We start from the raw sequence: 18,804 nt of genomic DNA, 5'->3' as shown, positions 1-18,804 counted from the left end.
TATAGTTTTAATGTATCATATAAGCATTAAATTTTAATCTATAGATTTAATATGAATCTAATTCACATTAAATTAATATGTGAACTTATTCAAATATTTTATTCTCTTATAAATTAGTTTTGAATCATAACCAAAATTAAATTTATATAATAAAGTTTAATTAAAATATAAATTTTATATTATAATGTATCATCATACATTATATTAATTTATGAAGTAAATTTGAACATTTCAAACTACAACTAATACTGATAAATTTCATTACCCTTTACGAGCTAGGAAGGAGACCTAATGGACCTACATATCAGAAGCAACAAGGATATGAGATTAATTGACTAAACTCATTAACCACATTAATCAATATTCGTTAACTGTGTGGTACACTCCACTAAACACTCACAGCTAAACTCTTCTCACTATAGGTATATTTATGTGTCCACGGATATAAACCAATAATAGCAAGTAGTAAAGTTAGTCTTTCACAAGTGTTCATAACACCAGTTGGGTCAAATTACTGTTTTATCTCTAATGAACAACATGTTTATGGTCTAACAATTAAGTAGAAACCTCTCTCGTGTCATAGAGGCGGTAGAGCCATTTGTTTAAGTTCCAGAGACCATTTAAGGGAATACTTATCTACTTACCCTAAAGTTAGAAAGAAGTGAAGTTCATCTTGTGTGATTATGTCCCCAGCTCCCCACTCGATCTTATTTCCAAATTAATAAGCATAATATTGAGTCGGTCATCTGGCCACTCTCACTCATACAAATCAAAGGATAATCTCTCGCAAACAGGAGTTCATAATACACCTAGGATTAAGACTAAGTTACCCATGTCATCCTAATGAAATAGAAACCTAACTAGTTAACGAAGTTACATCTAGTGGTTACTATTTCATGGTCCGGTCTTATGCAAACTCATTGTGTATGATACCCTACTCGCATGTCATCTACATGAACGTGTTGGATTGTTGCCTTTGTATCAAATACAAAGTGAGCCATATCCATAGTATTATCAGGATAAGGTACCCAACCTTATCCATATACTATAAACCGCTTAAGCTGTATCTCAAACATTGATCCCTACATGTCTCTACATATTGTTCAATACTCGTCAAACAACTTAGGATGTTAGTTTATTAGATTTGGATGATTCAGACAAAACTAATATTATAATCAATCACACTTAGTGAAATTATAATAATAAAACTTTATTGATTATGGTCAATTGATTATATTTACTATCTATGAGTTTTATGACATAAAACTCAATATCAACATCACCTGATTTCTTATCTTCTTTGTTCCTGTTCAGACTGCGATTCATGGCTGTTTTATGATTGTAGATCTTGGGCACTAGAAGAAAAACTGTCTACTATGACAGTTATGTATATCAGAAAATGAGAGAGAGAAAAAAGAACTGTCACAAAATGTAAAATTTCGCGTTTTTGGCGGGAAAAGACGGAATTTTTCGGATAATACATTCCGCGACAGTTATTTGATGTCATAGAAAAAACATAAATTAATATTTTTTATTAAAATAATAATAAATAAATATTAGAAATTTAGAAAATATTTCCCCAAATCATAAACCCTTATTATTTTTCCCAATTCTTCCGCGAAATCTCCATCTCCAATCTAATCGTCTTCCATCTCCAATCCGACCATCTTCCGACCTCGTCACCATTCGCCCCTACTCCTGGTCGTCTGTTCACTCTGGCGTGGCCATCTATTTGCTCTGATGTGTCCATTGTTTTCGTCTTCTCCGGCGCTGCCATTCGTGCCCGTCGCCACCTCCTCTGCCGGTAAGCTTCTATTCCTCTCTTTGTCTCTCTCGCTTTGTGAATATTGTGTATTTCTCTTTCATAAACATTCCAACAATCCAATGTCTTTATATATGAGTTTCAACTACCCCTCTTCTTGTTACCCAAGTCAGAGGAAGAAAAAAAATGCTTTACATAGCTCTCTTTGTCCTCTTCTTCAACTTTTTCCTTTTTTTTTTTTTTTTTTTTTTTTTTTTTGTAAATGGGGTTAAAGTGTATTCTTAGTTCTATATTTACTTAAGCTATGGGTCTCAATCAAGAATGTGGAGCAAGTGAAGGAGGGGCGAGTTTTTTTTTTTTTTCATGGTGGAAGTTTGAATTTTGAAAGTGGGTGTTCAAATGTCGCTTCATTATCCTAAGTACACGAAGAGGGATTATGAGAAAATGGAGGAAGGTAAGTTGAATTTGCTTCTAAAACAATATGGACTCTGTTTTGATGGTACCCTTAAGGAAAAAGAGCATTTGCTATTGGGATGTTCTTATGGCCTTAACAACTTTGAATTTACCCACCATGTGTTTGATAAAATTCCTAAAGAAAAAAAACTATTAAATTTTTATGAACTCCAACTCTGCCCTTGGTCTTGATTGTCACATCTTATGTTTCTATGAATGTTTCTTAGTGTGTTGAGAATGATTTTTCAGGATTCAATATTTAACAAAAACGTCTACATGCTAGCAAGGTTTGATTTTCTCTATTTTTCTTTGAATTGGTGCTTACCCAGTGATTTTAAGATATGATTTGGAGTAGTTGTGTAAATGACTGATAATTTGTGGGGATTTTCACTTAATACATTTAGGATTTTCGTTAGGTTTTATCTTGTTGTACTGTGGACGGAGGAAGAACATAAGCTTTCCTTGTTGGGATTACAACAAGATTTCTTGATTGATAGGATTTTGGAATCATGCAGAAAAGTTGAAGTATTCTCTTATTTATTTCTTGAAATCTTCTAAAAAAGAACATCATCAATCAATTCTATCTTGAAACTTAAACAAGATTTTTTTTTTTTTTTGTGAGATTATGAGAAAATATGATATTAGTTTGTGCTTGTAAGGTGTTTGACGATATGTGTCTGAAGCTTTAAAAGTTTTTTTCTTTTTATTTTGCATTGTGCGAGTGTGTTCTATGATCTGATTGTTACACACATTGAAGCCTATTTTGTTACACACATTGAAGCCTATTTTTAACTTAGTATATTAGACTTGTTGTAATGAAGTTTAGTTTGGCAATTCACCATTTAGAAAATTGTTTGATTTGTTTTTATTGTGCTACTTGCTGTCATTTTGCAGTTTGCACAAGTATTTGTAGCTAAGTCATGTCAATTCATCTATATGGTGCATAATGGTTTTTTAGTGTACACTTTCCACCCCTCTTTCCTCCTTTTGGATAGAAGTTGCTCAAAATGTTCCATCTCGTGAATTAATTGTTTCCCTGTTTTCATAGGCAGGAAGCGTGGATGTTCAATTATATATACGTTTGTTTAGGAGCCATTTTTGATACCCTGAAATCATTTGATTCATAGACCTATTATCTTTATGCTATGAGTTGGTCTAAATGTACATTTTGTCGTCTCCATTAGACTGAGGATCCACTATCTTTTCATTGTAGATAATATATGGGTCCTCGAAAATGTTCTGCTTAGTTTTCCTGATAATTTATGTTCCAGACTTATGATGGAATGATTATTGGAGAACATTCTAGGGAATCAGATCTAGATGTAAGTTTAGAACTTTATGTTTAGACTTTGGATCGAAGTTATAATTTCTACTTGATTTACATGGTAAGCAATTTTCTTTTTTCTAGGTTAATCTTGTAAGAACTAAAGAAAACTTACCAATATTCGTTCTGCTTGCAAAGATGAAAACGTGAAGCTATCTCCACCTCGATTTGTATATTATTTCTACATTGAGTTCCAATTGTATATATTTTAGTGTTATTGTGAATCCAGTATCCAAGATATAGAATTCAGTTTTAGAACGTGAGGACACGAGTAGGCTGAAAAGCTTTATCATCTTTTCCTAAGTATGATTACTCACACTAACATCTAATTCTAAACTTCAATGCATAGATGAGTCTTGAAGAAGCGATAGGATACGTTGGATCTGATGAACTTATTAAGGTAGTTTATGATTTATTCATTCAAATTGTCTTTCCCAAGGTCAATATAGCCCCTTTATGTTCACTAAAGATGTTGCAATTAATTCATGAGATTGCATTTGGGTAAATTTATGCTTTATTAAGGTAGTTTATGCTTTATTCATTCAACAATGGAGTTGGTGCCATGTTTATGCAATCCAAAGGAACTTGATTTACATGATGTCTAAGGAATTAGCCTTTTAGTTGAAAAATGTAGTATCATATTTTCCGGACTATACTTAAGTCCTCTTCTCCTAAGTTATTGTCTGCTTTGTCAGACATCTTTCTAAGGTCTACAAAAGATTATGGTTATTTGCAGACATGCCTCTATTGGTTGAAAAATGAAAACTTGTGTTTTTGTGATAGGTTGACTTTGTTATTAGTTAGGTTACTTCAGTTGTTGGTTCATAAGCATATTGTGGTAGTTACTGCTAGTTGTCTTGTGTATGTTTGCACTTCATCCATTTTTTTTAATGACTTTTGCTTCTTCTATGTCTTGGAGTTCTTTTGTTTCGTATGGGCTAGGGTATTTTGTATATTCTATATATTCCAATACTAGTTCTGTTTGAACTATTTGCAGCCCACAATTGGTGAAATTTCTTCAATATCAGATAAAAGTATCTTGTCAAATCTCTTGGGGAAGACAATAAAGTTAGAAATAGAGGATTAGGAGACACACCCATAGAGTTTATTAGAACTCTTGCCTAAAAATTAGAATTCTTCATTCCAAGCATCCTTCTAATTATAATTTTAAAACTAAACTGAATTTTTAAATGAAACAGGGAGATGGATCTCTTGCTAGTTCCTTATTCCTCAGATCCCAGCCTAAAAATAATCCAAATGCCTCCCTTTTTACTAGCCAGCAAGGTCAATATAGCCCCTTTATGTTTTCTTTTAATTTTTAGGCATACTTATAGCAAATATTAACAATTTTTCTACTGCTACAGATTCCAATAACCTTGGATATGGCTGTTGAATTTCGATCCAGAGATTCTGACCTATGGAAGCACATTTATGCAGATGAGTACATGAAATGTAAAGTGATAGAGTGTTGTGAATCTTTAAAAAATGTCCTGAATGTTCTGGTAGTTGGAGAAAATGAGAAAAGATTCCAAGCTACATTCCTACTTATTGAACCAAACATCATCAAATAATCATAGTTCTTTCGTTTTTGTCAGTTGCAGTTTTTTTTTTTTTTTTTTTTTTGTCGACTTTGACACTTGAACAAGTTTTTTTTTTTTTATGAGGATATATTAAGAATCTTGCTTTTAAGGCTTCCTCTTTTCTCTCTCGCTTTATTTAAATGATAGTAAATGGTTCAAATTAGTTTATTACAACAATGATTTGTATGTAGTTTCATTTATAATGTCAATATATCAAAATTCTTGATTAATTGATCAAAGAAAGTGTTAAACAATTTGCTCAAGATAACATTGCTCCCCATGCCACAAAAATTGATCAACCCAACTCTTTTCCAAATGTCAGTTGGAAGTCCTTCTCTATATGTTTAATGAGTTGCTATATGATTTGACTAAAATGTATTGTATTGTAGGATGTTAACTTATGGAAGCTCATTCGGGACTTCAATCTCCATGGAATTAGAACATCAGGTACATGTCAATGGCCCCTTCTTAGTTAATGTTGTTCATATTATAGGCTTAAGAGTAATAAATACCTTTATTTTTTTTATCATGGATAGTATGCTTGTATTGGTTGGCTATTGCTACTTGTGTAAATTGTCATGGGTGTTATGTCTGTACTTATTGCTATTGCTAAATTGCTACTTGTGTAAATTGTCATGGATTTTATGTCGTACTCATTGGTAGAGCTTTTTTGGATAAGAAACTAGGAGACCTTTAATTTCTGTTAAGCCATAAATGATACAAGTTGTTCTAGTTTCATTTTCCTAGTACCTTAATATTTCTTGGCTTCGTTAACTGAAGTGGATTACACATGAAAACTATCTTATTTCTGATATTTGTAGATTTGAAAGTGTTTGACTCCTTAAGATGGAAATTTTTCGGTTCTTGTCGGATAACGTTTCTTCCAACCTTATTGACAGTGAACTACTAATGGATTCTTAAGTTTCATTCATCTCGATTATTACTTATGATTACTTATTCAATAATTTCCTTGTAGATTACTTATTTATATCCAGGTAAATTTTCTAAAGAGTAACGATACAAGAGTTGTAATTTGTAAAAAGTTTCAATATTGTAGACCAAGTGGATGTTACGGTGATGCTGTTATTCTACATTTGTGCTCTGCTCTGTAGTTGTTTCTCTTATCGACGCATGTAGTGATAGGTAATGCTCAATGTTGAAAGTTTCTATAAGACTTGTACTCTCTTGTCCTATGATGGATGCTTATATTCATGTTGTCTTTGTAGGTTCAACTGGAGTCGACAACTTCATGAGTTTACTTTCAAAGAACATTTTCAGAGACGAACATTCTCGATTGGTCGTTTATGCTTCTGCAGAAAATCTTGTTAGATGTATTCTAATGCTATTTAAAATATTTTTTGATTAAGGGTTGGGATTCCGTACTTGTAAATTGTTGACACTTGATTGGAAATGTATGAATATTATATATTGTATTATATCGTATATATATTAAAGTGTTGGCTACTTTTTTCTATATGGGTGTCAATATTATAAATTCAAAATTGTCATTCTCAGCTACATTATTGTCATTCAAATGGTTCGTGTAATGGTGGAGCGGCAAGGAGAACAGGAAAAAACTGTAGTAAATTGAGAATTTTACAACATAAAATAAATGACGTAATAAATGAATTTGTGACAGTTATTAATTGTTGTCAATCCGAAAACGATGACAGTTGTTTAATAAAATAAATTGTCACGATTGCCCTATATGTGACAGGAAAAAAATGTCGTCAATAACAAAACAATGACATTTTTATACAAAAAAACTGTCGCGATTAACATATTCATGACAATTAAAAAATGTCATAATAAATGAATTTGCGACATTTATTTAACCATCGTTAATACACAAATGATGATCGTTATTTGTTGTCATAAAATAAAATATGGCAGTTATTTGATGTTGTTGAATTCTGATTAACAACATTTATTTCATGTCATAAAATAACTTATTGCGGCAGTTTTTAAAAACTAGCATTGAAGAACTTTCCATGACTCCCACTTTTATGACTGAAAATAACTGTCGCGAATTTCGTTTATGACAGTAAATAACTGTCGTCGTAGACCACTTTTCTACCGGTGGGGGTTTCTTCAAAATTATTACCTAAACTTTATGAATTTCTAAACAGAGAACGCTTCAAGGAAGAGTGTAGGAATCACACAGTTGTGGATTGAAGAACAAGAATAGATGTTGAGGAACGTGAAACGCAGAGACAAAATTTATTAGATTGCAAAATCGTAAAGTTGGAATTGATAACTTTGAACAATTAACAGTCGTTACTTGCTCATTTGCTTGTTTATTAAGCTTAAAGATTGAGTTCTACTAAAATTGGTACAAAATTGCCCTAACAATTTAGACTTCAAGACAGACTTTGTAAATAAAAATAAATAGTTAAACAAAACTTGTTAAGTAGTTAAGTGGTATTACTTGGAACTAGTTGATCGACACAATTCAACCTTTATATATAGGTCTACAACCTTTCATTTGACATTCCTAATAAATACTTATTTGTCACACAATTACATTATTTTATTTTGGACTGCATATAGAATAAGGATCTCATTTGAATGCCATAAACCCAGTTTTTACAACATTTTCATAAGCCAAAATGGTTTCTCAAACATTTTTGGAAGAAATAATGTTCAGAATTGCAATCTTCATTGCATGTCCTTAATGGAGTGTGGTATCAGTGTAATTTTAAAAGGTCAGGCTTATGTTAAACAAAATATTTAACATGTACTAAATTTAAACAAAGTCAAATTTCTCCTGTTACGTTGTAGCACAATTTCCTCTACATTGTACCTAATGCTTGAAACTGACATCTAATCTCATTTGTATCCATTAGATAGAGTACAATCAATTTTGTATATTAATCATTATGATTGGATCATAATGTCACAATAGACTTGGCCTAAATGACTTAGATTTTAGTCTAATTTCTTTCTAACATTTCAAAGAAAATAAGACTTAAGTTGTATTAGATTAAAATACTTTTGTTCATAAATATTCATAAATCATACTGATGACATTTTTACAGCATCAAACTTACTCTTTTAGTCACAATAGGACTTAAGCCAAAATTTGTAAGTCCAACCAATTCTTTGACCAAGTTGCCTTTTCCAATAAAGTTGTATTGAATTACATGTAACAATCATTCGCATGATAAAAGGAATTTAACTCTTAAAAAGAATTATATTTAACTACCATTTAAATGCCAAAAACCAAGTATGAAATTAAATATGGAAATATATTTAAAAATAACAAAATAAATTATATTATTTACAAGCCATAACAAAATTTTTGATTCTATCAATGATAGTCACTGATAGACTTCAATCATTGTCTATAAATGTCACTGATAGAAACATATCAGTCGTTATTCATGTCTATTATTGATAGAATCTGAAATTTTGGTTATATGTGATAAATGTTTGATTAAATTTGTTATTTTATACCATTTTCCTTAAATATATGATTTTAGCTAATAAAATTTATTTTAATTTGGTTGATTAATATTTATTTAATATATATAATTAAACCTGATTTATTTAGTATTAAATTAAAAAACATAAAAAAAAAAATTCATTATTATTATGAGAGTTGTGGCGTAAGTGGAAGAAATTAAAGATGTAACCTCGCCTTCGTCTCATCTCCTGTATAAGAAGTAGAGCACCAACATTTTTGTAAGCATGCACTTCAATCTCTACAAACCTTTCCAACTCTCCCAATCTTGAGAACGGAAAGAATTATTGTTCGTTCTTCTCACACCATTATTCCAAAAGGTTATTCCACACATTTAGTTCTTTCGCCAAAGTGAATAGTTGGGGAAGACATTAACAGCAGTGTTCACACTACAACAAATCCAAGAATTTTCCTAGGTTGAGAATAACGTCAACGAAGAGTACGTCAGGAATGGCTACCATTTCCAACGCTTGTCAAGTAGCGTCGGTATAGGGGAGCAATTACATTTTTTTAAAATTTTATTTTGAAGTTTGTCCGACGCTATGGAAAGAAACGTGGAGAAAAGTTTAAATAATTATTTAATTGTTTAAATTTCTCCGCTGTTGCTGCAATAACATCAAAGATGGTTCCAACTGTTCTGACGTCTACGTTGACTGTGTCAAAGAAAATTTAATAATAATGTAATTGTTTAATTTCCCACAACGCCATGCAGGAACGTTGAGTTTGGTTGGAACTATCTACGACGTTTCACTTTATGGCATTGAAACAAGTGGGATCTCCCGATGTTTTTGAGGTGTATCGGGAATTCCCCTATCTATTTTAGTTCGATGTTCTGTGAACACATAACCTAAAACGAACAGAAAAAGAGGAAAGAGGTTGTGAGAGAGAGAGAAGAGATTGTCGTTGTCGTCCGTCGTTCGTCCTCGTCGTCGCCAGAGTTCTCTACTGCCCACTTTCCTCCCTCGTCGTTCTATTTGGCCGCCACCGCTCTTAATCAAGGTTTTTTTTTAAAGTTAAAAAAATATATTCATTTAATAAATGTATATCAAATATGCATAAATAGAGTATTGAAATTGTTTAAAGTTCTTTATTGTTTTTGTTTTTGTTTTGGTATAGTTAATTAGTTTTAAGATTAGTTTTAGAATTTAGATTTTGAATTATTTTTAGGATTTAGATTTTGAATTAGTTTTAGATTTTAGCATTTTTGAAGTGTTTTTAGAATTTAAGATTGATGTTGAGATTGATAAAAAAGTTAAATGTGTTTGAGATTTGTGGGGGTTATATTGAATTTGAGGAGGTTATATTGAATTGTGGGAGGTGTTTGTTGAATTTGAGACTGATTTAATTTGAATACGAATATGAATTCCAACTCCAATTTGAAAATTTGTGGGAGTTATTTGTCACTAGTTTTGTTTGTATGAAATATTAGATAGCTTGTAAAATATTGAAGTGATTTATGGTTGCTTTGTTTTATGGCTATTCTATAATTATGGTAGCCTTTTTTAGGTGAAAATTAGTTTCTAATTTGTTAGTGGTTTTGTGGGTTCAAGGTGTTGTAGCTTTTAATTAAGTATGTTGGAGGTGAGTTTTAAACTTAACTTAAGTGAAAGTTGGGAGATTGGACATAGCGTATTCATGGAATAAGTTGGAGCATTTGAGAGGGAGAATATAAGACTAATCAAACTTATTTATGTTTTAGGGCTTTTAACAATGGGACAAAGGTTGGATGAAACTTAAGAATAAGTTCTCGGTTAAGTGAGAGAAAGTGTCCCAATTTGTAGAGCTTGCAAAGTATCGCGTCGAAAATTTCAAATGAATAAGGTGTCCATACAAGAGATGTATGAACTCAATTTGAGACCCATTAGAAGATGTGGAGCGACATCTATTAACCATAGGAATATCTTCCTCTTATACAGATTGAGTGTATCATGGAGAGCACGTGAACTTGCATAGAGGTGTACAAAGATTTGATGAAGGAACTAGAAGTAGTAACCCATTTGATGAGGGAACTAGTAGGCGTAACACTTTTCCTTAAGAAAATGAAATGTTGGGTATCCATCATGAATTGTAAGGCTTCTAATGAACACGTAGAAGAAACGGAGGAAGGTTTGGAGAATGACATGTCTTTTCATAGTGGGGTAGATATAGAACAAGAAATAACAAATATATTCTAGAACTTATTGAATGAAGCACGTAATGAGCTATACCACGATTGTTTAGACAACAAACATCTTCTTTTCACATGCACTCCAAAGAGATTAACGAACTAAAGGCTAACCTTGAAAATGCTAACTGCTTAATTGAAGAACAACGAATAAGGGAGGAGGAGTGTGACCGGAAAATGGCATGACCGATAAATGGAAGAAACTACTCGAAAAATGGAAGAAAGTGCACAACAAATGGAAGAGATGAGGAAGATGATTGAGAAAATAAGTCGAGCATAGAGGGGACTATGAACACTTGGGTATGTATTTTTCAACTTTTAATTTGTTTAATTTCTCATCTGTGATATATATTAAACTGTACTTTTATGTCATTTTTAGATTTGAAATTCTTTATTTTGGCGTCTGTGACTATGTTTTAGGAGATATGTGTAGTTTTTTTTTTTTTTTTAATGTAATTATTTTGAACAACTTAATTGTAATTTTTGTTATACATTCGAATTTTATATTTAGCTTTATAAATTAAAATTTTTTATTTTAATAATTTGTTATAAATTTTGTTTATTATCTTTCGAAGCGGAACTGAAAACAATACCTCACAATAACAAAATAATTAAAATAATAAAATAATAAAAAAAAATTATCAATGTCTCGTTAGGATTTCCTTATCTTCGATGCACAGGATGACGTCAGCTTACTTCATTGTCAACATCAGTCACACATTGGCATGGTCTGCGTCGGAGATAAGGTGATCCTGACATTGTCCCTTTAGCTCGTCAAAAAAAGATTTTCCGACACAATACTGTCGATGTTCTTTCTAACTAAGATTCTAACGTTGAGAGAACATTTGCTGACACACATTTCTATTTTGGCCGACACCTTATGGAGTCAGGAATACTCCAAATTCTTATAGTGTCGACATTTCATTGTTCAGAAAAATACGTTGCACGAGAAGGAAATGGTTGAAACTATTGTTCTTGAAGGGTAAGTTCCTTTCTTCCTCCCTAAAATCTCTTATTAAAAACATGCTTAGTTAGATTTTATATGGGTTTTTCATTTTCTATTTTTCTACATTTTAATTCTAAAGAAAAATGTTATCGACACAATGTACATTCACATGCTTTCACGTCCGGATTTAAACCATTCAATTTTATAATTCAAATCATATATAAATACATTAATCTCTCATATTATATAGTTTAATTTTAAACCTTATTCAAAATGGGCATTTGCAAAAATAGCAACAAAAAACTATGTTAATAGGGCCTATGTCACTACATTTTCTAAATTCCAAAAGTAGTAAATTTAAAAGTCGATAACCTTCTAATAGCTCTCTGATTACCCTCTAATAGTCCTATGATACCCGTATGATAGTCGTATAATATCACTAACTACTTGTCATATTTGTCATATTTGTAATATGCAAAAAAGAAGATGTCATGAGCTATTTTTTCCTAAATGTTTTTGTCATTTGATGCAATTTTCCTATTCAAAATTAACATATGTTTCCTAAATTAATTTGAACATTTCAAATTATTCTTCAAAACTTTTGGTCTTTATAAATTCATTATGAACCAGAAATGACACCTTATTGATTTACAAATTATAAGTTTGAATGATTGATATTAATTAATTAATCTTCTTAATTAATTCATTAACTATGAGATTGCAGAAAAATAACGTGCTAACCTAGAGAATTATGTTTGCACCAAAGCTATTGGTAGAGTAAATAGCGTAAGAACGAAACAGTAAGAAATGACAGAACACGACCAAGTTGGTAAACCAGCTCAATGTAATCACACCTACATCTGGAGCCTTCATCTCGATTGAAAAGATCATTTACTAAGATTCAAGAAGTTCACAAGTACATAACTTATCAAGAATTAACTATCTTGTATTACACAACTTGTTGGAATTTATGTCCTAAAACTCGTAGATGGTAAATATAATTCATTGACCGTTAGTAATAAAGTGTTATTATTATAATAAATGTTATTATTATATTATTAGTTTTGTCTTAATAACTCAAATCCAATAAACTAACATCCTAAGCTATTTTATGAGTCTTATGGATACCTTATCTTGATAACATTATGGATACGGCACAATTTGTATTTGATATAAACACAATGATCCAACACATTCGTGTAGATGACATGCGAGTGATGGTAACCTATGCAATGAGTTTTCATAAGATTGGACCACGAAATAGTAACCCATAAATGTAACTTTGTTAACTAGTTAGGTTTCTATTTCATTAGGATAACCTAGGTAACTTAGTCTTAATCTTGAGTGTATTGTGAACTCTTGTTCGAGATGGATTGTCTTTTTATTTGTACAAGTGAGAGTGAATCGTGACTCAATATGCTTATCATTTTGGGGACAAGATCGAGTGAGGAGCTAGAAACATAATTACACAAGATGGAATTCACAAGTAGATAAGTGTTCCCTTAAATGGTGTATTTGGGACTTATATGTTAGTCTTAGTTGATGGTGTTACAAAGAAGGATACCCGACTCACATGTCTGATGTCTCCATGTTAACGATTTGAATTAAATTAATAGTTTGTAACAATTACAAAGTGGGTCGTATCTATAGTATTGTCACGATAAGATATCCAACATATTATCCATATACTATAAACAATTTAAATTATTACTAACTTGTATGTTACCCACGTATTATTCAAGTTATATGAAATAATCTTGGACATTAGTTATTAGATTAAGCTATGCAAGTGTTAAATGTCGAACAAAATAACTCTTTTCTTTTATTAAATAAATAATTTGTTTATACAAAAAAAAAAACGAGATTTATGGCACAAACTTCAATACTTTCGTGTTAACTTTTCCAAAAAAGTTCGAATATATAGAATCTCGATGTTAATCTATATATTTCTCTGAGATTAACACCAAAATTCTATATATTTCTCCTACATCTTCCTCAACTCTCTTTTTTTTTCAAAATTTGAAAAATCACAAGTAAATTTTGAAAAGTTAGGTTAATATTTGATATATTATTTGGTAAAGATATATAAGTGAATTTGTAGGAAATTTGAAAATATATAAAATCTGTTCTAATATATATGATATTTGAAAAAATTAATAGAAACTTGATGTGTCACGTAGACCCAAAACAGTCGATAAGTCAGGAAAATTATTGTTTAAAATTAAATTTCGATGGTTGATGTCTTTTGAATTAAGTTAAGGAAAACTAGTTTAACGAGTTTTCAAAATTCCCGTTTTAAAAAATGTGTTAATTTTGAAATGTGAAAACGAACTATTTTTCAAATTTTCCTTATTTAATGCTGGTAACATTGTTTACATTCATTAGATATTTCCTTACTTATTTAAGTTTTTATTTTTGTCCTTGTATTGCAATTTGCCAATTCCCTCTCATCTGTATACTATCTAGAAATGGGAGAAACTTAAATAATAAAATAAATTATTTGCTCCTAAATTGAAAAAATAATAAATTAAAAAAAAAAAAAAAACTTATTTTCCCTGTATTTTATCATCAAACATAAAAGATTTTTTTTTCTTGAAAAACTCATTTTCTCCCTAATTTTTAGCATAAAAAAATGTGTGGAAAAAAAAACACTGCTATAATATTTAAATTTCAATTATTGATGTATACAACATGTATTACTATTTGATCTATAAAGCTTCAAAACATACCCGCTTTGAAACCATTTGAGGCGGGATTCAAAGTGGTGAACAAGATATGACTCGTCAAACCACTTGAAGGCATTTTTCAATTTTTGTATGTTCTCCCCTTTGAAATTACTAAAATTCTTAACATGGATTGTTTGGATATTTCACAGACACCATGTAACGGTTCAAACTCATGATTCTGAATTCGGATCGTCGACATTCTCCTGCATTCCCTGTGACCTAGTAACGTCATCCTTACTTGTCTTAAAAGCTTATTAGAGTGAAATTCGTTTCCACAAAACTAACACGAGTCTTTTTCAGCATGCTTTGTCTTCACTCACATGCATCCTAGAAAAATTTCTAAGAGGTCACCCAATATAAAATTGTTTCCGAGCTACGCACGTTTAACTTTGGAGATAAGGTGTACCTTGTTGGTATATATATCAACTTTTAATTGTTTTAAGTATTTCTTAACCTTACTTTCCTGTTTTCAAAATCTCTCTCATTCAGATATGACAGTTTATTCACGTTCCCCTTCTAAACTTAGGGCGTTGCACATCAAATGTTACTAAGGACATTCTTTTCCTCACCCCTCAAGTGAATGCTTTGAGGTTTTCTTTAGGCACATTTTTAAAAATATAAATTAAAATACCTACAAGTTATAGCAAAATTTTAGATTCTATCAATGATAATCTTCTATCAATAATAATCTTCTATCACTATAGCATATCAATGACTACTAGTGATAAAATTTTCTATAAGTTGTAATTATTTTGTAAAATTTGCTATTTTTGAAAAAAATTCCTCTTCTTTATTTAAAAGGGTTTGCGATCGGGTTGCTCGTGCCCTTTTGACAACGGAGGCTTGACTTCCACGTGATTTTTTTTTTTTTTTTTTGTGGAGGCTAAAAGAGCTTTTTTAAGACAGTTGGTTTTCAATCGAATAAGTTGTCCACTATTTTTTCTTTTTGGAATGAAAATGAGTTAAACATTTTAAACGCTATTAGGGTGTAATTGGTTTAGCAAAGAATAGAGGCCTAAACAGACATATAATAGAGAAGTAAAAGTACAAAATAATAGTTTTTTACAGTGAATTAGTATACCCTACTTTCAACTAAAATTGTTTTCTTAATGTAAAAATGTTAAAAATAAGTTAACTCATTTTCCTATATTTGAAAATAACGAAATTCCTAATTCTACTAATTTGAGTTATTAAATTAAAACGATGTCCTAGTATTACGATTTTAACTATCATTCTATTGTATTCTGGTTATTGAATTGTGATTATAAATTATCTTTTTCTACATGAATAAAACGGAAAACTTATCTAGTAATTCAATGATTAGGTAACAAAGCATAAATGATTAGAGTACGAGCACAAATTTCTTAAAAAAAAAGTGTGTCAAAAGTAAAAATTAGACAATTGATTGGAGTGGAGTAAAAATTGATAAACTTTTACCCATTAACAGGAAAAAAAAAAAGATTATTTTCCTAAAGAAAAGAAAAGAGAAAAACAAAGTAGCATATCAATCTATCTTTTAAAAGCAAAAAGCTTTATGAAGCTCCTCCACCCTGGTTGATTGGGAGGTGATGAACACGAGCCAATGTTGCATTCTTTTATGGAAAATTATTAGTATCATTATGTATTGAGTTTTAACATAAACTTTAAAAGATGTTTATTCATAGTTAGGATTTTCATTGAATGAAATGAGTCAATGGCCTCCCCAATCAAAATGTTCCAATAGGTCCTACATCTGTCACTCATTCTTCGAACACCTACCCATCCCAATCATTTAACTCCATTTAATTAAACTTCAATTATACCCTCCATATAAAATAAAGTTCAATTTTACTTTTCTCATTCAGGTCCAACTAAACTTATGCTCCAAACATAGTTGTCTATGTATTGATAAGGAATATATAGATTCTTGAGAAGAGAGGAGTTGAGGTGTCCTCTTAATCATTTAAATCTCACGCGTGAATAGAAGGTTAAACGCCTTATCTATATCCTTTGTAAGAAAAAGCTAAGTTTGGTTTCAAGCCTTTCTTCCAATAAAAGAAGTGTGTCATCCAAATGTTTGTCTTGGACAATGATCATCTGTATCACTTGTGAAAATATAAGATTGATATGTGGGATGGATAATCCAACCTTTGATTTCGAGGTTGATAATATAAGCACTTTGTCAATTTAGTTATGCTTTTTTTGGCACTACACCTTCAAAATTATGAAAAACTTATATATCATTACATTTATGGGTTGAAAAGTTAGTTTTGCTTATGTAGAAAAATCTAGTGAAACACATATATGAAAAGAAAATTGAACATTTTCCAACACTAAACACTCAAATTTTCTTTTAGATTTGTTCATATAAACAACACGTTGACCACACAAACTTTCCATCCATGAATTCAAAACAAACTTCAGATGTTGAAATGAAAGACACTTTAGTAAGATCCTTAGCCTTCGCAAGACAAAAGATACTTTAGTAAGATCAACAACATTATTATTCAACAAGATTGATAACCTTCAAACAATCCAACTTCACCAATATGACATTTGTAAGAAACATTCACATTAGGGTAAAATATACCACCAAAGCTAACTATATCTCAACTAAAATATTTATTCTCATATATATATATATTTTTTTTGAACTCGCTTAGTTTTAACTTTAAAGGAAGCAATACATGTTATTTCTTGGTGAAAAAAATGATTGGAGTATTGATTTTTTTTTAAGAAAAATAAATAAATAATGAAACAAAATCAAATAAACATCTAAATGTTAGGTTAGGTTGAGGAATAATGTGCCAAACAAAATGGAAAAATAAATCAAAATATACCCCTAAACCTTGAGAAGGAAGACATAAATCCTTTTAGAGTGATTTATAACTCATTTCATTTCCTTCTCAATTTAAAACTAGCTTCAAATTATAAAGTTATATATGCATTGACTATAATTTTTGAAGATATTATATGTAATATCGTAATTATTAGTTTCCTCAAACAAAAATTGAAATAAAAAAAAAAAATTGACAACCAAAATGTCCAGTCATAAGTAAACATATTGTTTAGTTGAAGGAGGAAAGATGTTTAGTTGATGTTGATTTTAAGATATTAAAAATCGGCTAATGGTTGGTTAGAGAGGCTAATTTGGTTGGGAAACAATCGACTCCATTCTTTTATTTTAGAAAAATATAATATAATAGGAAAAACTCAATAAAAAAAACAATGAAATAATCAGTAATTTAAAAAAAAACTTCATACTTAATAAAGCAGATTTTAATTTTTAAAAATTTAGAAAAAAATAACATAAAAGAAAATTTTAGAAAAATAACAATAAAAGAAAAAACATCCAACAAAATTGATCAATTGATCAATTTCTAATTCTTTAACAGTGAAAGTTTGTTTGAAATTTTTTAATTAGTCCAATCACAATTTGATAAAAGAAACTCAACCATTTTATGAGTAATTTGTAGTGCATAATCGTCACCCGAATATACTAAGAATAATTTATGATAAAGAATTGGATTATGGAGGGTTAGTGTTAGAATGAACTTAAATGTTATGATAATATGTATTTAGGAGAAGGGTTATGTAGGAAGAGTTATAAGATGATTATGATAAAATGTGTTTAGGGTATGGGTTATGTATGAATGGTTGTGATAAGATGTGTTTGAGGGAAGGGTTATGTATGCAGTGTTATGAAATTTATTTTTTTATACATTTTTTTTTTTAATTCGTATTCTAGATCCAACACAAATTTTGTATATTTAATTTACTAAATTATCCTATTTTTTAAACAATTTTCAATAATTTCTTTAAATGTGTCGTCTATTTCCAATATTTTTTTACCTTGTCGTTAGGTGCGAATAATTTATTGATTTTTTAAAGAAATTTGTATTCTAAATTCAATACACAAGTTTCCTTGCCGTAATTGTTACGTGCAAATAAATTATTAACTTTTTTTTTTAAGAAAAATCATATTCTAACTCCAATACACAAATGTTGTATATTTAATTTACCAAATTGTCCTAGTTTTTGTAACACAATTTGTCCTAATTTCTTTAAATATGATATGAACCTTTTTTCAAGTAATCGTTTCGGTTGAATAAATTATTATTTTTCCTTTTAAAGATAAAATATTCACTGTTTTCTTCTTACCTTAACATTATGTTTTTTTTTTTTTTTTCTTCCTCTTTCTAAATTAGAGGATTGTTATTCCAAGAGCAACAAAAATGATTAAAAAAAAATTATAATGCATCAATGAAAGATATAAAAATAAAGAAGAAGAAAAGAGAAAAAAGTACCTTTTGGAAAAGTATAGCATAATTTGGTAAAAAAAATTAGATTCAAATAAAATTCATTTTGTAAAGGTGAAAAACGATTAAAAAAACAAATAAAAGACAT

General features: G+C 30.0%; 1 long non-coding RNA gene across 6 annotated transcripts; it reads left to right on the top strand.

Annotated features, from left to right (window-relative positions):
* Positions 1-1,592: 1,592 nt before the first annotated feature.
* On the top strand, positions 1,593-6,407 carry LOC105436365. 6 transcript variants are annotated; one of them, XR_004217087.1, is made up of 7 exons: positions 1,593-1,804; positions 3,889-3,939; positions 4,739-4,823; positions 4,904-4,991; positions 5,509-5,566; positions 6,177-6,262; positions 6,346-6,407. It is a non-coding gene; the product is annotated as an uncharacterized LOC105436365 (long non-coding RNA). The 6 variants fall into 6 exon arrangements; XR_004217088.1 differs by having other exon boundaries at positions 4,904-5,436; XR_004217083.1 differs by having other exon boundaries at positions 4,904-5,566.
* Positions 6,408-18,804: the final 12,397 nt, after the last annotated feature.

The sequence above is a fragment of the Cucumis sativus genome, chromosome 5, assembly GCF_000004075.3.
Source record: "Cucumis sativus cultivar 9930 chromosome 5, Cucumber_9930_V3, whole genome shotgun sequence".
NCBI classification, from domain to species: domain Eukaryota; kingdom Viridiplantae; phylum Streptophyta; class Magnoliopsida; order Cucurbitales; family Cucurbitaceae; genus Cucumis; species Cucumis sativus.
This window is presented reverse-complemented; position numbering and strand designations above follow the sequence as displayed.